The 21,432-nt window shown below is 50.3% G+C and overlaps 1 long non-coding RNA gene across 2 annotated transcripts in view; it reads right to left on the bottom strand.

The window, feature by feature from the left end:
• LOC148108751 (uncharacterized) overlaps nucleotides 1–21,432 on the bottom strand; it is a 43,451-nt gene that overhangs the window by 4,311 nt on the left and 17,708 nt on the right. The window lies entirely within an intron of this gene.

Here is a 21,432-nt window from a genome sequence, read left to right as displayed (position 1 = left end):
TGAGTAGTTTGGTGAAGGATGAGATCTGAGGAAAGGCCGTGGCTGCGGGAGAGCAAGAGAGTATGGATCCAAGGGATATTAAGGAAATGGGAATAGAGGGACTCCTAATTCATTCGACACTCTTTAATGAGCATCTAGTAAGTGCCAGGCACTGTGCCAGGTGCCAGGAATATGGCGGGAAACAAGATAAACACAGTCCCTGCCTTCATTGAGTCTAGAAGGGAAAGATGGACCATTGGAGATTTTTCGAGAAAAGATGATAAATGATGACAGGAGAAGCATGCAGCACTACAGGGAAAGAGAAGGCGGACAAGAAGGGGTGTGAGGGAGGAGTCTAGGCTGATGCCCAGATTTCTGCCTTGGCTGTAGGGATAGATGCCATTATCTGAGCCAGCGGATCCAGAAGGGCAGAGCCCCGTGGATATCTCATTGAGTCCTACAAGCCCATGACAGGCAGGAGCAGGGGAGGTGGTGAGCAACTGACTACTGAATGAAAAAATACACAAACGTGGGCTTGTGGCTACTCCCCAGCCCCCAGCTTGACCCTGAAAGAGGAAGGTGGGAAGTGAAAGAAACTTGAAGTTTCAGGAAGCCCAGCGGTTACTCAATGCCCACAAACCACTAGCCTCTCCTCAGTTACCCAACGGGCCACATGAGACAGCCATGACTCTCTCCTAACGTCCAGGGACCAGAGCGGGGCTGCCACGATGTAGTCTATTTGAGGCTTGGGCAGCAGGCAAATTCGGCACAAACCTGGTCATCCTGAGGTCACCAGCATGGGCCACACAAGTTGTTGGAGGCCTTCCTGGAACCGGAGGGAGGAAAGAACCAGCCCTCGGTGCATGTCCCCAGAGTTAGGGGCCCTTCCTCTGCCTCCTGCGTCCCCTGTATGTATCCTTCTGCCCTAACATTGAGCCCCCTAGCTCTGGGTCTATCTGCCTCCATCCAAGGGCAGGAACTGGGTGATTACCCTCTGTGTCCCCAGCACTCAGCCCAGATAACACTTCTCCCCAGCACATGATAGAAAATGTTTGTCAAGTTAGTTCAGAGACAGCTGTACCCTGACCCCCAGGGGCTAGTCTCTCTCACCCTCAGAAGAAGTCCTACCAACAGCCACACAAACACCAGCGCCATTCTTGGTATGTGGCAGTGGTGCCCGTGGCTCTAACCCTGGATAGAAGGCATCAACCACGGCCTGGCCGCTGCCCCCTCCCCCCTGAATATCTGAGAGTCTTGGACTTGAGAGTTTAGAATCTGAAGGGATAGAAAGGCCCTCTGCAGTCATGTCCTCCGATTCCCCTTTGAGGGAGTCCCACTGTCCAGGGCAGGCTCTGATGACAATGCCCTTAGCTATAGTCACTCATCCCGACCTGGGACCTGAGACCTCCCTTATGTGACTTCCACAGAGATCCCACCTGCCCTCAGGGCCCAGAACAGCCCTCCAGAGCCAAGGCTGGGGGTGGTGGTGAGGGTCTCTGCCCACTTCCAGTACTCTGCCATCCTCGAGAGAGGAGGAAGTGAGCGGGAGTTCTTTCCTCCATGGCCATAAAGTGTCATCACGTGCGATAACCAAGCCATCAGTGGACCATATCAAGGCCAAGAAGGACAAGACACAAGCCACGGAGCGGAAAGCTGAAGTGTTGGAGGCTCTCCTGAAGCAGTGTGCAATCGTGGTTAAGAGCACCTTTGTTGTGTGTTAGCTGTGTGACCTGGTGTTTCGTTTTCTGAGTCTCGGTTTTCTTGGAGGCAGCGTGGGGTAACCACACCGACCTGGTGGGCTCCCTGTGTGGATTCAACGAATGCAGGTAAAGGGTCAGCCCAGGGCAGCACTAGGGAGGTGCTCGGTGACTCTGGGCTCTCCTGTGGTGATGTCTGGAGACCACATGAGTCCCACACACTGACCCTGGCTCCTCAGGACGCTGGCAGCCTGTGTCCCCTGCCAGGTGGGTGGTGACTGCAGCGCCAGTGGGAAAGGAGAGGCCTGCTCCACCCTGGCAGATGCCCCACACCTCCGGCTGCATCCATCTTGTGGCCTCCCCACCCCTCAGGTCTTTTCTACCTCAGAGCGAGTGAGGGTTCTCCCTCCTCCTTTACAGTCACTTATTTGTATGGCTCTTCAAGCTAAATGTCATGTGTTTACTAAAGTTTCCCAAGTGCCTGCTGGGAACAGGGCCCTGTATGGACGGTTCCAGGGGACCAGAAGAACCACGGAGAGCGGGGGCAGGGAGGTGAGGGGTCATACAGCCAGCGCAGGGCAGAGCAGGAAGAGGCCGGGTGAGAATTCTGGGCACCATGGCATCCCACGTCTATCCCAGTTAAATTCATTCTCAAGCATTAAAGTGTATTTTTTTCCTTCTGATTATAGAAATCATTACAGAATATTTGAAAAGTACAGAAAAATGTAAAACACAAAATAAACAATTCTGACAGTTCTGATCCACACAGATAACTGAGGTTAAGATTTTGGTGTGTTTGGGGGATGAAAAAGTACAACGTGGAGAATATAGTCAATAATATTGTGAGAACATTATACGGTGATGGATGGTGACCACACTGTGGTGAGCATTGCATAACGTATAGAATTATCAAATCACTAGTTGTACACCTGAAACTAACATAATATTGTATGTCAACTATTCTTCAATAATAATAAAAAAAGACTTTGGTGTGTTTTATACTAGAGTTTTTTATGCATTCTAACCTAGTCAGAAGGTATCCAAAATTGTATACTCTGCTTTTTTCCAGTCACCATAACGAGACAAGCCTTTTCCTGGGTTTTTACAGCGTAGCCAGTTAAATCCTGCCCTGTTGATTTCAGCCCCTCATTTTAACAAACTCCTTAATTTGTGCTGGGATTTCGCTGCCTCTCCCCAGGATAGAATGGCTCGGGGTGCCAGCCTGGAGGAAAAGGAGGAGGGAGGAGGAGGAGAGGAAGAGCGGTAAAGGGGAAGGGGGAGAGAAAACCCAACACCCCAAGATTCATTCTCTCTGCTCCTCTCTCAGGCTAAGTCTGTTTCTTAGTACTGAAAAACCTCAGGGCCATCGCCTGACCCCCAGAGTCAACTGAGCTCACCTGATGTCCTTCTGACTCTGTCCCCTGCTCATTCCACACGCCCAACCCTAAAAGGAAAGGAACTCACTACTTGGTAGGAAAAAAGTCTTCCTCCCAGACAGCCAACCCTGCAGATCCCAGGCCACAAAGACCCTGTTCCAGCCATCCTGCCTACACTTGAGGCCTCTGCCCACCGGTCGCATGACCTTGTTCCCGGGCCTCTGTAGTCTGGTCACTTTCTTCTGATCCCGAGCATACCCCAGCAGGTCAAAGAGGCCTCAGAGCTCCAAGTGGGTCGGCCTGACTACACAGTGGAGCCGGGCAATCATCTTCTGTGTTCCGGACCCTATGCCTCTGTTAGCGCAGCCCATGCCTTGGCTCACGTAGAGCTTATGGTCAACTCAAACTCTGAGCTTCTTTTTTCTTTTTTTAGAGGAAGAGAAAGGATGAGAGAGAGTGGTGGGGGACAGACAGACGGAGAGGGAGAGAAAGAATCTCAAGCATGTTCCATGCCCGGTGCATAGTCCGACACGGGGCTTGATCTCACAACCCTGAGATCATGACCTGAGCCGAAATCAAGAGTCAGATGCTTAACCAACCGAGCCACCCAGGCGCCCTCTGAGCTCCTTTTTGCATCACTATTCTCCCACATCCTTGGTTGTGGTGAGTTCGATACATGTGTGCTGTGTTTATGCAACTTATTGATAAGATGATAACCTGAACCAGGCCCAAGTCAGAAATCTCCTTCCCACAGGCCCTGGTCCATAACCAGAGCCTCTGTATTTGATTAGCGCCCTGAAAACCCGCAGGGAAGTATTACCTTCTTTACAAATCCAGGCATGCCTAGGTATACACCCGAATGAATTGAAAACAGGTCGTGAAAACAAATACTTACACGTAGATGTTCATAGCAGCACTATTCACAATAACTAAAGGGTAGAAACAACTCAGATGTCCATCAATGGACGAATGGATAAACAGAATGTGATATATACATACAAAGGAATACTACTCAGCCACAAAGAGGAATAAGTTCTGACACATGTTACAATGCAGATGAACCTTGAAAACATTATTCTACACGCAAGGAGCCAGACACAAAAGGTCTTGCGTTATATGATTCCCTTTGTACGAAAAAACCAGAATAGATACAGGGGCTGAGGGAAGAGGGGAATGGGGGTGATAACAACATTTTGAAACTAAATAGAGGGAGTGGTTGCACAACACTGTGAATGTATAAAAGCCACTGAATTGTGCACTTTAAAATGGTTACTTTTATGTTAAGTGAATTTCACCTCAATTTTCAAAAGAACGCAGCTACTAAAGAAAAAGATACCCAGTGCATTCGGGAGACAGCCTTGCGCCAGGTATGGGAACATAAAGATGAATGAGACCTGCTCCCGGCTCGAGCTGGTAGAGCCCAAAGCCTTTGAAGCTGAGACGGGGGCCACCCTCTGAAATTCACCTTCCACACTGCGGATTCTCTCGCTGGTTACTACTATCACCACCGTGCAGACTTCCAGGGGTGCTGCCCCTCCCACCTTAGTGATCGGGTTGGCATGACACGGAATGCATCGTTTTTGCAGCAGAGAAACCGACGGCCATAACCTTTGCCATGTCATCAAGGTTAATGACCACAGCGCTAAGTCACGCTGGTAAAATATACCCTTGACCTGATGTGAGGAGACTGGCGCTTTGCCTGCGTGATCTTACTCCCAGGAACTTGTAACTCCGGTTTAACCGTGAGAAGATCGTCAGAAACACTCAAACGGAGCAGCGCCTGGCTGACTCAGCTGGAAGACCACGTAACTGTCAAGAGCATCAACTCGGGGTTGTAAGTTTGAGCCCCACGTTGGGTATTGAGATTACTAAAATAAATAAATAAACTTTACCCCAAAAAAGGAAAGAAAAACTCAAATTGAAAGTCTACACGGTATCTAGTCAATACTCCTCAAAACTGTCAAGGTCATCAAAACAAGGTAAGCCCGACCAAGGGTCCCAGGCCAGAAGGAGGGCAGATGCAGAAAGGCCTGAGGATGTGCTATCCTGGGCATAAAAAGGACATTAGGGGGGACGCCTGGGTGGCTCAGTCGTTAAGTGTCTGCCTTCAGCTCAGGGCGTGATCCCAGATTCCTGGGATCGAGCCCCACATCAGGCTCCTCCGCTGGGAGCCTGCTTCTTCCTCTCCCACTCCCCCTGCCTGTGTTCCCTCTCTCGTTGGCTGTCTCTCTCTGTCAAATAAATAAATAAAATCTTTAAAAAAAAAAAGGACATTAGGTAAAAGCTAAGGAAAGCCAAATAAAATAGACTTTAGTTAGTTAATAATAATGAATCAATGTTGGTTCATTAGTTGTGATGAATACAGATGGTCCCCAGCTTACAATGGGTTCAACTTAAGATTTTTCGAGTGGAGGATGGTGGAAAAGCGACACGCATTCAGCAGTAACTGTACTTCGGGTTTGGAGGTTTGATCTTTGCCCGGCTCTCTGCGGATGCCGGGCGGTGGCGGCCAGCGCCGCTCGCAGTCAGCCGGGCGATCTTGGGGGTAAGCAACCGATATGCTTATAACCGCTCTGTACTTACACAAGCATTCTGTTTGTCACGTTCAGTACAGTATTCAACGAAGCCCATGAGATAGTCAACAACTTATTATAAAATAGAATAGGCTTTGGTTAGGTGATGTGTCCGACTGTAGGCTAGCGTAAGTGTTCCGAGCATATTTAAGGTAGACCAGGGTAAGCTATGATGTTCAGAGGTTAGGTATAGTAAATGCATTTTTGACTTAATGCTATTTTCAATTTATGATGGATTCCTTGGGACGTAACCCCATTGTAAGCCGAGGAAGATCTGTATGTTACAATAGAGGAAACGGGGTGGGGGTTAAAATCCTTATAAGGACTGGAACAGATGACAATGGGAGAGGAACGGAGTGGAGCGTGACCTGCCCCACAGTCTGTAGGTGTCACTGCTGGACAGTTGGAGCGGGCGTCTCTTGCTCTCCAGGTGCTAACTGACCCCAGAGAGAAAGATAAGGTCTTGCCTGATGGTGACCCTGCTTTCCAAGTCCCTGACTGTCTCTTCCTGACTTGGGAGCCCACTTGTAGACACCGTACCTTTAAAAATCCAGGCTAAGAGAGCCATGGTCTCTCTTCAATAGCCTAGGACCCTACCGAAGTCCTTCTTTCCAGGCCTGGACACCCTCTCCGGGGACTTACACCAGGAAGAACCTCAGATGAGACATCTCCCTGTCTTCCCATGGGTGTGGTCTTGGGGCTGATGGTAATGTTCTCAGTCAACAATAGGCCAATATCTTAATCCAACATAATATTCACAGACACTCCTGCCCATTAACCAGGCGTCGTTTTCTTCTCTACTGAGCAAACATTCCTCCATTTGGTATGTGAAGATATCATGGAGGCCTTAGACCAAGGCCTTTCTTTCTTTTTTTTTTTTTAAAGATTTTATTTATTTATTTGACAGAGAGACAGCCAGTGAGAGAGGGAACAGAGCAGGGGGAGTGGGAGAGGAAGAAGCAGGCTCCCAGCAGAGGAGCCTGATGTGGGGCTTGATCCCAGAACATTGGGATCATGCCCTGAGCCGAAGGCAGACGTTCAACGACTGTGCCACCCAGGCGCCCCAAGACCAAGGCCTTTCTTAACTACAAGTGCAAGGTAGGGAAGTAGAGAGTTTAAGAGGAATGGTCTGGAATACATAACCCTAGATTCAAACCCTGATACCATCACTTATTAATTTACTTAAACCCTATAACCCCGGTTTCCACAACTGTAAAGTGAGGATAATAATAATGTCCGTTTCATAGGACTGTTGGAGAATGAGATGAGATAATTCATGTAATGTGCTTAATGCAGTACCTGGTATATAAGGTCTCAGACTCCTGTCAAGTTTCTTGGGTAAAGCGGATGAGAAGTACACAGGTTCCAGGGAATCCTCACCGGCCACCAAGGCCACAAGTCCATGAGTGATACAAAAGCCAGGATAGAGAAAGAGGGCTGGCTGGATCCTGGAGCCAGTGGATAAAAAGGAAGGAATAGTATTGACTATGGGTCATTGGGGAGGGCCGCTGGGGAGGGGACCATTGCAGAATGGCTCTCGAGGTCTCGTGCGTGTCTGTACCCAATAACACTTTATATTCTCCAGGGTCATTATCAGATGACTCATCATTAAAACTGCCGCCTCTCCACCCCAGTGAGGACTTGTCCTGAATCAGGCACACAGGAGAGGCTGGGGAAGTCTAGGAGATCCAAGACGAAGGCTGATGTGGCCTGAGCTCCTGGAGCCCCCCTGGCATGCTGGACACTAGCCCTTTAGTTGAAGGACTGTGAGGAGACCAGGCGGTTCCCCCAGGGGCAGCCACGGAGTCTCAGGGCATATCAGCTCCTGTTTGGCCCTGGCGCCCAGCACCGTGCCTGGTGCATAGTGGCTGCTTATTGAGCACCCAAGTGGGAGAATGAAAGGCGTCTGTCCTCAAGGCCTCCATGGGCTAGCACGGGGGACTCGGCACACTACAAACCCACAAAGAGTCTTGCCCAGCAGTAAGCCTGGATTGCGGCCACTGAACACCTGGGGTGAGTGAAGCACTTCCAGGGTGATGGGCGGGGGGACAGGGGAGCCCGGGTGGCTGAGGAGGAATGCTGTGTGTGTGTGCACAGGGCCCAGCTGCGCCCAGAGTGCCGGGGAGCCACATGACTCAGGGTAGGGCAGGGCTGCAGGCTGGAGGAAGGGTGCGGTACCCCGGGGAAAGGGCACATGAACCCCAGGAGGAGCTCATCCCTTCCTTCCTGCTTTCTTCCCTCCTTCCACAGTTTACTGCTTCTGGGCAAAGGCCACTGCAGAAGTTCACAGACAAGCAACGGCTTTGTCCTCATCTGCGGACAGAAGTAGCAAAGATCCAAATGGGATAAAGAGCCGAAATAAAGTACCACCTCCGAGATTACTTAGAAAATAAGGGCAGCTCCGTGTCACAGGAGTCTGAGCCTCAGTGTTGGACAAGCCGGGTTAAAATCCCAGTCTAGCCTAAACTCCTAAACTCCTAGCACCTCAACTCCCTGGGCCTCAGGGTCTGCTTCAGGGTGGGTGCGGGGGATGGTGTCCGTAGTGGGCCTGGCTCATTCACCCAGTCGTGGGCTTGGGGACGCACAGGGAGACATCACCTGTCGCGCCCTGGACTCTAGCGGTGAAGCAGCCCCGTGGCAAACAGACGCGACGCTAAAAGCCACAGGGGCCTCCGTGTAGGGCCAGAAAGCCAGCCACCTTCCCTGATTCTGCCGAGTGACTGTGACCCCCTACTAGAATTGTCCCAGCACCATCCATTGCCCAAGGGGAGAGAACAGGGCGGGGTGACTGGTCCCCTCGGCCAGCCCTCCGCTTTCTAGCAATCTGTCTCCTGCCTACCCAGTCCTGGAGGGCAGGGGAGAAGAGGAAGGCCCCGCCCCTGTCCTTTGGAAATGCAGAACGTGGGAGGGCTAGCAGCAAGGGCACAGGGTGCCAGGCCTCCCCAGGTCACAGGTCCACAGCACGGGTTCAGCCTATTGGCAGGGCGACCTCTCCGTCCCGCTAGCACTCCTCCTGCCCTCTGCCAGCCGCGCCCCCGCTCGCTGTGCCTTCGCTGCTCACGCCTGGCCTTCCTGCGCTCTTCCCTCCATCTGGAAGGCCCTTTTCCAGCTGCATCGGGGAAGGTTCCGGGAGGCCTTCCTTTCTGAGAACTTCGATTTCTCCCACTAACGCCGATGGTAGCCTGCTCCGGGGTAGGGCCTCAGCGAAGCAGAACGCGGGTCCCGCCTGCACAAAGCCTGGGTGGTTCCCGTGAAAGCGCAACCATCTCCCCTTTCTGTGGTGGTTGGTGCGTCGGTCTCCACGTTTGGACTGTGAGCTGCGTGGAGGCAGGGGCTGTGTCTGTCCCGCAGAACTCAGACGAGTCAGTTCTGAGGCTAAAGAACGGCCAAGGGAGGGTCCCTGCGGTGGGTAGAGCTTGCAGTGGAGGAGGGAAGGGGGCAGGAATAGAGCAAGGGTGTGGACATAGGCAGGAGTCTGGCGGTTCAGGGGACCGTGGGGAGACCGCCTGCCTTGCTGGAGGGAGGGGCAGTGAGGCGAGCTGGTGCACAGGGCAGGAGTTCGGGTGCCGCCTCCTGGGGCCTTGGGCCTCTCTCCACAGCTCTCGGTTTCCCCAACAACTGGTTCTCCCTCCCTCACCCCATACTTTCCAGCAAGGTATCTAGAAGTCCAGGGATAAGGGATTCGGGGAGCAACGAGGTAGGTGGCCGGAACTCTGGTCATCTGAGAGTCTAGAACCTTCCTGTGGTAAAGTCCGGGCTCCAATCACCTTTTCTACCTGGAGTTGCCAGATAAAAGACAGGACACCCACTGAAATTTGAATGTCAGAAACACAACAAATAATTCTTCAGCACAAATAATATTTGAGACACGCTTATATTAAAAAAATTATTCATTGCTCTTCTGAAATTCACATTTTTAATTGCTAAACCTGGCAAAGCTTTGCCCACTCCCTATTTCAGAATCTGCCACTCTGCCCTACAATGATGCTCTGGGAAACCATCAAAAAGGTCTTGGGCCTCTTGTAACACATTCAACACAAAAGGAATTTAGGGCTGGAAGGAACATAGAAAATTATTTAGCTCCATCCCTCTCCCTATCTGTGGCCTGGGAGACTGAAGCCCGGAGGGGACAGGCCCTGGCAAGCCCTTGGGGCCCTCACACGCCCTTGGCTGCAAGTTGGGCCTCATGCAGAGCAGAAGGACCCCAGAGGCCAGGCCCTTTCCAGGTAAGGCAAGGCCGGACTCTCCAGGTTCCCGCTCTGCACCCCGCCCCGACTCCTACCCCCCAGACAGTTTCCCGGATCCTGACACCCCCAGGTGAGTCACCTCCACCTGTCAGGACAGATCTGGAGCAGTGCCAAGGCCCTGGGCTCCTCAGCTTCTGCTGGGCTCCCTGCCCAGAGGAGTGAAATTGGCGGGGAGAGGGGGTCTCATGTGCAGCTGGTGCAGGAGTGGGTGGGCGGGGCTGGACTTTGTGGGAGAGGCCGGTCTTCCAGAAAGCTTATTGCCTAGCCATCCGCCTCAGGCCCTTCTAATAGCCTGGCCAACAGGGCCCTCAGAGATGACTCAGCTCAATTTTCAGTGAGGTGGGGAGTGGGGGCAGGGTCTTGACCAAAGTCACCCAGCCAGTCGGGTCCACAATCCGGTTCTTTCTCTCAAATGAGTACTCCATGCTCCCTGCTGAAACTGCCCCCCCCCATCCTGTGTTTCTTCATCTCCTTTTGCCCTTGACATTATATTATGGGTTAGTTTGCTTTTTGTCAGTCTCCAGTTAAAACATAAATCCTGCTCAATGTCTCGAGATCCTAGAACGGGGCCTGGCGCTAAGTAGGGGCCGAATAAGCATTCGTTGCCCCCATTACATGTCGCCTTGTGTGGGACACGCTACGTGGTGCCACAACTCCCCATTCCCAAACACGCAGGTTCTGCCAGGAACACGGCTCTGTGCGGGGCTGTGAGTCTCCAGGTCTCGGTGTGTGGCTTCCTCCTCCCATTGCAGCCCAGCCTCGGTCCGGGAACGAGACGGTAATAGCACAGAGCTGAGATGGACTGACAGTGGGTTTCGGGGTGCTGCTTGGTACAGACTTGGGCTGTCACCTGTCTGCTCCAGTGCTCCCTGCGAGACCAGACAAGCCCACAACACTGGGGCATGGCCAGGAAGCTCCATCCCGGGGTCCCACCCAGCTGACCACTCCCCGACAGTGTGGCCCAGAGGACAGCACTGAGCCAGCAGCTGCTGGCCTGTCTGCCTCACTGTCCCATCCCCACCCCTCACCAGGCCTCATTCTGCCTGTCTCGACAATGATGGTTTCAGGCTGGCTGATCTGTAAGGCCCGCCAGTCCAGCCCGCCTTTGTCCTCTTCCTACTTCCTCTCCATCCCAGGCCTCTGCGTCAGTCACTCCTACCCTACCTTCTGGCATGTCCCAGACCCTCCCCTCATCCTGTCAGACCCTTTGGTGACCCTGTCCTGTTCTTCCGGCGGCCCAAGTCCAAGTCTTGTCCGTCATAGAGACTGTAGGTGGCTGGGGCTCCTGGGACTATCCTGTGGCCACTGGGGACACTTCATTCAGTGTCACTCAGAGGCTGTTACTCAGATTGCCTGGCCCAAACCCTCCGACCAGTCTAGATACTCCCATTTCTAGTCAGACCATCTCTCTGGTATGTCTAAAGCCGATCTCTACATCTTTCCCCAGACCCGCTCCTCTCTCCGCCTCAGCAAGGCACCTTCAGCCAGCTGGTCACCTGGGCCTGGAACTCCGAGAACCACGGAGCCTGCTGTCCCTCCTTCCTTGCCCTCATCCAATCCATCACTCAGTCCTGGCCATCCCCCTGTGATATCCTGGGGGTCGTCTACTTCTCAACTTCTTCAGCCTCTCCTATGTTCATCTTCATCTTCTCTCGCTTGACCTTGACAGCAGAGGGCTCCTCGACGCCACTCTCTCTGTCTTCAATCCACACTCCATGCAGCAGCCAGAGAGGAAATACCGGTGGCAGCATAGCCAACCTTGTCACGCTCCAGCTCAAAACCCTCCCATGGCTCCCCACTGCCCTCAGGATAAAGTCTGCTCCCTGGCCTGGCATTCAAGGCTCTTCATGATCTGCCAGTCTCACCAGCTCATCTCACACTGCTGTTCCACCGACTACTGAGCATTCAGCTCCCAGCTTTGGCTCAAGACATTCCTTCCACCTGGGAGGACTCCCTCCTTCCTAATCTTAAGATTCCTCCACCTTCAATCATCTGGAAAGTCCATAGTGGGAGCCAACTTGTTATCCAGGGAGGATGGATAAACAAACTTTTCTCAGGGTGCATGTGTGTGTTTTTAGAGTCAGTCAACGTTTATCTATTTCTTCAGGTACACACAGCCTTGTTTCAGAGAGGATTGGAGGTGGGCCATTAAATATTTATTGAGTGCCAGCCCTGCGCAGCGGAGTCCCATACACATGCAATCGTCCACACTCGCACTCGCAGACCCGACCAGGGAACCACGAGGGCCAGGGCAGAGGGCTCCAGAGGGAGATCGCAGGAAGAAATGGGAATTTAGGGACATGGGAGGGTGGCTGGAATGAATGAACAGAAGAAGGACATGAGAGGAGGCAGGAACAAGGGAACAGAAGGAGCAAAGGCTGCGGATAGGGGAAGAGAGGAGAACCACAGCTTCCCTCTGTGACCTCGGCTTGCATTTCCTTTCCCTCTTGCCCAGGTCAGCTTCAAGACTTGTTTCCCTTTCCTCTTGCAACATCGCTGGGTGAGAGAGAGTGGGGATGGAGGCAATGGGGGGTGAAGACTGTGGGAGCCACTCGGGTTCCAGTTGCCCATGGGAAGAAGCCTGCATCCCCAACCAGCTGGCAGCCCTGTGGGCACCTCACACTCCTGAGTTCTCAGTGCTCTTCCCATCCTCCATTCATCTCCTCTGTCCCAACCAGTCTGTGAATATATATAACCACATCCATGTCATCGAGGAGGAAACGAAGGACCAGAATGTTGGTGACAGATCAAGGACTCCAACCCTGTGTTATCAGAGGCTAAAATCCTTCCTCTACTAACTATTCCAGGTACCATCTGCTCTTGAATCCTACACAGCTGGGCATGGCAAGGGGGCTTAAGAAGTTTGTGTTGCGTTGGCATCCGAGGGGTCCCCTCTCTGCACTTTGCAGGAAGGGAGTTGCCCAGGCCCAGGATTGACCTTCACGGGCTACTGCAGATGTTGGACCCACCTACCTCTCCACCCAGCTCTGGGGTGCGGCGCATAGAACCCAGCGGGGCACCAGGAGGCCTGGGCTTTGCCCTCACTTGCTGTGTGACTCAGGTCCAGGCCTCAGCCCCTTGCCCTTTCCCTTCTGCAGACAAGGGGCTGAGCTGGAGGGTCTTCAAGCCCTGAATTCTCTGATCTCTGTGGCCTCTGGTTTCCACAGGGTTTGGTTCGTCCTCCTGGACAGGGCAGTCAGACTGAGAATAGGACCAGTTCCTGTCCCATCCTGCTGGTCAGTACGGAGGGGGGGCTCTCCAAGCCGTGGGGATAGTGGCCAGGGGGTCAGGAGTCTAATTTTAACTGTTGTAGTCAAAGCTGGGGCTGGCCTGGCCCACTCCCCAACTGACCCCAACTGACCCCAATGCTGAGCAGGGAACTGACTCAGGTTAAGCTGAGGCAGCTGTCAAGACAGCCCTAAAATTAGCCCCAACAGGGATAGGGAGGGGCACTGGGCCAGGGCCGCAGGCTGTAGCCTCCCCAGGGGACCCAGCCCTCACCTTACTCAAGGAGGGAGAGGTCGGCCAGAGTTCTGGCAGTGACCCTACCATGATGCAGGGTGGGGAGAGTCGCAAACAAGTGTGGACACATTTCAGGAGAGGGATTGAACAGGCAGGCACCCTCTGCCAGTTGCTTGGGCCCTGCTGTGGTTCCGAGCCCCAGCCTGTCAGAGCCCTGGGAAGGACCACAGAGTGACCTTGCTATTTATACTCTTTTAGAATAGGGTTGAGGGATCCTCTCCTCCCAAGGCTGAGCTGGATAACCTCACACATGAGCGCCAACTCCCAACGACAGGGGAGGAGCGGGAGCCTATCAGCCTGCTGATAGGACACAGGTAGGAGACCAGGGACAGTCCCCAAGCCAGCCCCCTCTCGCTCGGGGATAATTGCCCACATCCCTCCCTTCTACCCTGGTGTTCCGAGGATCTTATGAAGTTGCAGATTCTGATTCAGAAGCTCTGGAATCTCATTCAGAGTGAGATGCTTCAAGACTCTAACAAGGTCCCAGCTTGGTCTGCAGATCACACTTGATCACGAATTTTACTTCCCAGCCAGACAGGTTAGACCCCAAAGCCAGGCTCCCCGCCTTCTGTCATACAGGCGGTCCCTGCCCACCCCAGTAGCCTGGCCCAGGCACGTAGGCACACGGTACGTAGAGCAGGTGGCTGAGTTTCCCATCGTGGGTTCCTGCCTGGCTGTGCGGGTGTGCGTGACCATCCCTGTGCCTCGGTGTGAGCCGCGCACGGCTGGTTACACGTGTCGAGAGGGTACAAAGATGCATGTGTCTAATAATAATGGAAAGTAGCTAGAATTCTAGAACTAGCTGACCTTTATTGAGCAATGCACCCAGGTAAGGCTCTAACAATGTCACGTACCCTATCTTATTTAATTCTCATAACAATTCTGGTGGGATGAGAAAACGGAGGCTCACAGAGGTCAAGTGACTTGCTCGAGACCACTTGGCTGATAAGCCGCAGTCGGGGCCGCCCGTCAGGCCTGGCTCCACACGGGCACACGCGTCTATCAGCGCACCCACCTTGGCGTATGTGAGTTTGGGCGCATGTGTGTGCTTGGCGGGCAGGGGCGTGTGCAGAAGTAAACGGCGGCAAGGATGGGTAGGTTGGTGCACAACGATTCAGAGCTTGTGCAGAAAGCAGGTGGGGAGGAGGAGGGAGACACAGGTGTGAGTCAGACGAGCCTGGGCATGAGTTCTCTCGCTGCCGGGCTAAGCTTTGACTTCCTGCTCTGTGAAATGAGTGTAGAATGGTGGCCTTCGGAGGCTGCTGCCAGAAGACACGTGGTAACAAATACAAAGTGACAGGCCCAGGGAGACCCTCACACACACAGTAGGTGCTCGGGGTACATGAGCTGGCCCTTCCTCCCCCTGGTGACTGGGGTGCTCGGCCATCTGGGGAGTGGCTTCTGACCTGGCTAGTTGCAGCCAGCTCCCTGAATCAAGAGGAGGCATTTGGGGGAAGGACAAGGACAAGGAGAAGCAAGGCCAGTAGGGGTGTGTTGGGGTCACAGCTGAGAGAGCACCTCAGGGAGATACAGACGTCCAGAGTTCAGAGCCTGGCGCACGGTCCCCTTTGTTGGCGGAGACAGGAGGGGCGACAAGGCTGGAGACACTCCAACTTTGGAGAAGCCCTCTCAGGGAAACAAACACCTTGTCCCTTGACTCAGCCCTCAGCTATGCCAGGCACATCAGCCATCGCGGTGCTCCGCAGACCAAGCCCTCCCTCTGAGGGCCTCATATCCTCTGGGCTGGGCCGGAGGGATTTCGGAAGTCCCTGGTGACTCATTTTCTTCCGCCACCCACGACCCTACTGTAGCTCCAGGATCTGCGCTGTCTCCACAAGTTTGCGGCCTCCTGGAGGCCTCTAAAAAGTGGGAAGTTGCATTGGTAGGCATTAGTCTCTCCTGGGACCCAGAGTGGAGGGGCACGCACCTGGATCCCCTGGGCCACCCCGAAGCAGGTCCTGGGGAATGGATCCCGAGGCCACATCGCTTATGAGAGCTGGCTAAAGGTGGGTCCAGATGGCTCATTGCATGCACCTCCTTCGTTTCCCATGTGAGGATCCTAAGGCCAAGAGATGGCCATCACCAGGCCAGGGTCGCCAGGAGAAGGGGCACAGAGCTCACCCCAGCCACCCATCCACTACGCTGATGGGAGAGTCCGGAGAGGCTGTGAAAGACTCTTGCGCCCCCATGTGGCATAAGGCAAGAAAGACAGGGCTGCGCGGAGGTGTGGGAAATCGGCTCCTTGGGTGCAGTGCCTGCAGTGTGTGCAGGAGCCCCTCCTGGTAATAGGCTGGGGGCTCTCTTCACTTACACAGCCCCTGCCCCTACCGGTCACTCCAATCCAATATCTACCTCCTCCACCAGACTGGGAGCCCCCCAAGAGTGGAGCGGTGTCTGATTGATCCGATCCCGTGGGTATGCTGGGTGGGCATTGTGAGGGAGTGGTTTGGGCTGAATTGAAATCGGTATAAATGGAAGGAAACAGCGTGGACAGTAAGCAAAGATTTATGCACAGGAATGTTCATAAATCTATGTCCGTAAAAGCAACACTTGTGTTGACAATCGAAGTGGGTGAGGGTACAGGGGTGTATTATACTATTCATTTTTGTGTGTGTTTGAAATGTTGTGAAACAAAGGAATTAATAGAAAACATAAAGGTCCAACAATAGGAATCTAAATAAATTATGAAGCAGCTGTACAAAGGAATAACGTCTAAAGACATTAAAATGCTGCCATGGAGTTCTTTTGTTTTTAATTATAACAGATTTATTGAGGGGCGCCTGGCTGGCTCAGTCGGAAGAGCTTGCGACTCTTGATCTCAGGGTCATGAGTTTGAGCCCCACATTGGGTGCAGAGATTACTTTAAAATAAATTTAAAAATAAAATAAAAAATAATGGATTTATTGATATATGCCACATAACATATAATTTACCCACTTAAAGTGTACAATTCAAAGGCTTTTAGTATAGTCACAAAGTTTTGCAACCATCACCATAATCAATTTCAGAATATTTTCATCACTACACAGCAAATCCCCATACCCATTAGCAGTCACTGCTCATTTGCTCGCAAACCTCCCCTCCCCCAACCCAGCCCATAGATACACTTTCTCTCTCTATAGATTTGCCTTTCTGGACATTTAATGAAAATGGAATCATATAATATGTGGTCTTCTGTGTCTGACTTTTCACACATCGCAGAATGTTTTCAAGGTGTATCCATGTTTCAGCATGTATCAGTACTTCATTCCTTTTAAAACTTTTTTTTAAAGTTTTATTAATTTAAGCAATCTCTATACCCAGCCTGGGGCTCGAACTCATGACCCCGAGATCAAGAGTTGCAAGCTCCTCCAATTGAGCCAGCCAGGTGCCCCATTACTTTATTCTTTTCTTTTTTTAAAGATTTTATTTATTCATTTGAGACAGAGAGACACAGAGAGAGAGCATGAGCAGGGAGAGAGGCAGAGGGAGAGGGAGAAGCAGACTCCTCGTTGAGCTGGGAGCCCAATTTGGGGATTGATCCCAGGACCTGGAGAACATGACCAGAGCCGAAGGCAGATGCTTAACCACCTGAGCCACCCAGGCGCCCCTATTTCATTCTCTTTTATGGCCGAATAACATTCCATTGTATGGATATAAGCCATTATATTTATCTGCTCATTCATTGGTGGACATTTGGGTTGTTTCCATTTTTCAGCTAGTATGAACAATGTTCTTAACTTCATGGGCAAGTTTTTGTTTTTAAAAGATTGATTTATTTATGTATTTATGTATTTTTTATTTGGGGGGGCAGAGGGAGAGGGAGAGAGAGAGTCTTAAGCAGACTTCTCACTAAGTGTGGAGCCCCATGCAGGACTCAATCTCACCACCCTGAGATCGTGACCTGAGCCAAAGCCAAGAGTCAGACGTTCAATCGACTATGCCAGCCAGGTCCCCTCATGTACACATTTTTGTATGGATATATGTTTTCATTTCTCTTGAATATATACCTATGAGTGAAGTTGTTGGATCATCTGGTAACTCTATGCTTACCCATCTGAGGAACTGTCAGGCTATTGTCCAAAGGGACTGCACCATTTCACATTCCCGCTGGCAGTGTATGAGGGCTCGAATTGCTCCACGTCCTTGCCACATTTGTTATTATCTGTCTTTTTTATATTCTAGCCGCTCTAATGGGCATGACCCATGTAATTTTTAACGACATGGAAAAGGTCCTTGGTATAATATTAGTTTTGTTTTGTTTTGTTTTTGGAACTGTTTATGCATTGTGGTCTCAACTCCTAAAATATATGGGTCCACAGACATCAGACCAAAAAATTACTATGAAAATGCTGATATGGTTATCTGTGGACAATTGGGGTGGTTTTTTTCCTTCTTAGGTTTTTGATAATGTGAATATGTATTTTCTAAAGATTTATTTATTTATTTGAGAGAGAGAGCACGTGCGCGCGCGCGCACACACACACACACACACTAGTTGGGGGGGGGGGGAAGGAGAGAAAGAAGACTCCCCGCTGAGCAGGGAGCCCAATGCAGGTGATCCCAGGACCCTGAGATCATGACTTGAGCCAAAGGTGCCCCGTGAACATGTATTGATAAGAAAAAAATATATAATATTATACAAGAAGGTAAAAGAAAATCAGTAAGGGGCGCCCGGGTGGCTCAGTCAGTTAAGCGTCTGCTTTCGACTCAGGTCATGATCCCAGGGTCCTAGGATTGAGCCCATGTCAGGCTCCCTGCTCAGCGGGGAGTCTGCTTCTTCCTCTCCCCACAGCTCATGCTCTCTCTATCTCTCTCTCTCAAATAAATAAATAAATAAATAAATAAATAAATAAATAAATAAATAAATAAAATCTTGAAAAGAAAAGAAAATCAATAAATATCAGAGAGATAATGCAAATGAATTAAAATAAAACATTCAAAATGTGCTGAATGAAGCTGATTACATGCCCGGTGTATAGGATCTTGGGCAGTTGAAGGGAGGGTCTGAGCGGGGATGGGAGAGACAGAAGAATCAGGCCATTGATTCCAGAGTGTGAGGGTGTCCAGAAAAGGAACATCACTCTCAGGGGGAATCAGGGAGAGCTTCGTGGAGGAGACGACCCTGAAGCTGGCTGGACTCTGAAGCAAGAAGCAGATTTAGATTCACAGAGATGGGGGAAAGGGTGCAGATCTCAGATACGTCTGCCAGATCTGACCTCTCTGCACATAGGGACCTGAGGTTGCAGACAAGGGCTCTGATGTCTTGATAGGCAGAGACAGTGCCTGCACAAGCCTGGCTTTGCCCTAATTTGGGGTGACCAACTTGCCCAGTGTACTGAGGATGAGTTTCCTAATCTGAAATGGCCATGATAACCTCCCTTAAGGGTTACGGTGAGCACTGAGATAAGAGAGTGGAGTAGCCTCCAGCACAGGCCTGGCCCACAACAGGTGAATGATTTGTTGCAAGTAGAGGAAGAGGAAAGGTTAATTCTAAGGATAGGATGATAATGGTTGGGGGGAAGGGATGTTCCAGGCAAAAGCAGCCGGGGTCCTGAGGCCAGTCTAGGGGTGGGCTGTTGGAGGGAGGGGCGTCAAGCCCTTTCACAATAGAGGAGTTACCCTAGGAAAGACACAAATAACCTCCTGGGAGGGAGGCCAAGCTGCTATGGTGTCTACCTTTACCAGCTAAGCCCAAAGAGGAGAGAACTGGCTCAAGGTCACGTAGGGCAATCCTGGCCTCCCAGCTGAGAGCTCTTCTGCAGGAAGAGGCCCCAGGAGTGGGGGCTGCAGTGGGAATCAGGGATTTGCCTCTGAGCTCAGTGCATCCTCCCCACCCACCTCTCAGGCATGCGGCCCCCTGGGATCATGGAGTCGGAATAAAGCCAGAGGGCGGTTTTATTTTCTTCTTTTACTCCTCCATTTCTTCCCAGCCCTCCACCCTGGGTATGCGCTACCTTTGTCATTGTAGTTAGTGAAACATATTACTGTTGCTACTTTTTAAAGAACATTTCCGGGACAGCTTGCTTAGACTTTGAGAAAAGTCAATGTTACAAAATTCTGCAACTTATTGTCAAATGTTTCTGGAGGGAAGAAAGTATCCAGGGAAATAAAGCAAATGTGGCAAATTGTTAACAATTGTGCACCGTCAGCAAAGAATATGGTACTACTCCTTTAACTTTTCCACAGACTTGAAATTTTTAAGAAAAGACTTGAAGGAAGAAAAGGCAAACTGTAAAATCATACACACAACGTGAACCGAAACTTGGAAGGAAGAACACCAAGCAAAAAAGCCAAATCTTTGTGACCTTGATTTAGGCAGAGTTCGTAGATACAATACCAGAAACATGATTCAGAAATGAAAAATATTGATAGGTTGGACTTCATCAAAATAAGGAACATCTGCTATTTGAAAGACACTGATAAGAAAATGCAAAGACAAGCCATTGACGGCTAACAACTAGTACAAATGACACATCCAAGAAAGGAGTTGTATCCGGCACAGCTATAAACACACACACACCCCTATAAAAAATATAAAGCACTCTCAAAACTCAATAATAAGAAAATAAGGCACCTAATAAAAAATGTGCAAAAGATTTGAACAGGTACTTCACCAGGAAGGTGTACGGATGACATATAAGCACACAGACGCTCAAAAGGTAAGAACTAGTAGAGAAGTAGTACAGAGACAAATAGATGAATCCACTCATAGTTGGAGACTTCAGCACTGTCAGAAATGAACAGATCCAGCGGCCAGGAAGTCAGTAAGGACGTTGTGGAACTCAATAACACCATCAATCAACTGTGTAATCGACATCTATGCAACAGCAGAATACACATTCTTTTCCAGCTCGCATGGAATATTCACCAAGATGTTCAACCACATATGGGTCATAAAACACACCTTCACAACTTTAGAAGAATGGAAATTACAGAATGTCTGCTCTCAGACCACAATGTAATGAAAACTAGAAGTGAGAAACAGAAAAATAATTGGAAGATTCCAAAATATGTGGAGATTAAATAACACACTTCCAAATAACACATGGATCAAAGAAGACATCTTAAGAGAAATTTTGAAATATTTTGGACTAAAAAAAAAAAAAAAGAAAACACAACTTATCGAAATCTGTGGGATGCAGTGAAAGCCGTGCTGAGAGGGAAACTTACAGCATTGATGTATTACAAAGGAAGTGAGATCTAAAATCTGTATTCTAAGTTCAGTTTAGGAAACCAGGAAAAGAAGAGCAAATTAAATTCAAAGGAAGTGAAGAAAAGAAATTAGAAGAATTGGAGCAAAGGGGCACGTGGCTGGTTTAGTCAGGAGAGCATGCGACTCTGGATCTTGGGCTTGTGAGTCCGAGTGCCACACTGGGTGTAGAGATTACTTAAAAATAAGTATCTTTTAGGGGCGCCTGGGTGGCACAGCGGTTAAGCGTCTGCCTTCGGCTCAGGGTGTGATCCCGGCGTTATGGGATCGAGCCCCACATCAGGCTCCTCTGCTATGAGCCTGCTTCTTCCTCTCCCACTCCCCCTGCTTGTGTTCCCTTCTCTTGCTGGCTGTCTCTATCTCTGTCGAATAAATAAATAAAATCTTAAAAAAAAAATAAGTATCTTTAAAAAAAAAGAATTAGAGAAAAAATCAATTAAAAGAAAAACAAAATCAATAGAGAAAAATCAATGAAATCAAAACCTGGTTTATTGAAAAAATCAATAGAATGGTACACCTGTAGATAGGCTAACCAAGAAGAAAAAGAGAGAGGCCGGAAATTACTAGTATCAGAAATGAAAGGGAGGAATTCACTACAGATTCTAAGGACATTGAAAGGATACTAAAGGAATATCTTGAACAACTATGCCCACAAATTTGATAACCTAGATGAAATGGACCAATTCCTTAAAAGACACAATTTGCAGAAACTCACACAAGAAGAAATAGACCATCTGAATGGGCCTATATCTATTCAAGAATTTGAATCAATAATTAACAACCTTTCTAAACAGAAAACACCAGGCCCAGATGGGTTCACTGGTGAGTTCTACCAGACATTTAAGG

This window comes from Ursus americanus, chromosome 16, assembly GCF_024610735.1.
Source record: "Ursus americanus isolate L20-20 chromosome 16, mUrsAme1.1.p, whole genome shotgun sequence".
Taxonomy (NCBI): domain Eukaryota; kingdom Metazoa; phylum Chordata; class Mammalia; order Carnivora; family Ursidae; genus Ursus; species Ursus americanus.
Note: the sequence above shows the minus strand (reverse complement) of the source record. Positions and strands in the feature narration are given on the sequence as shown.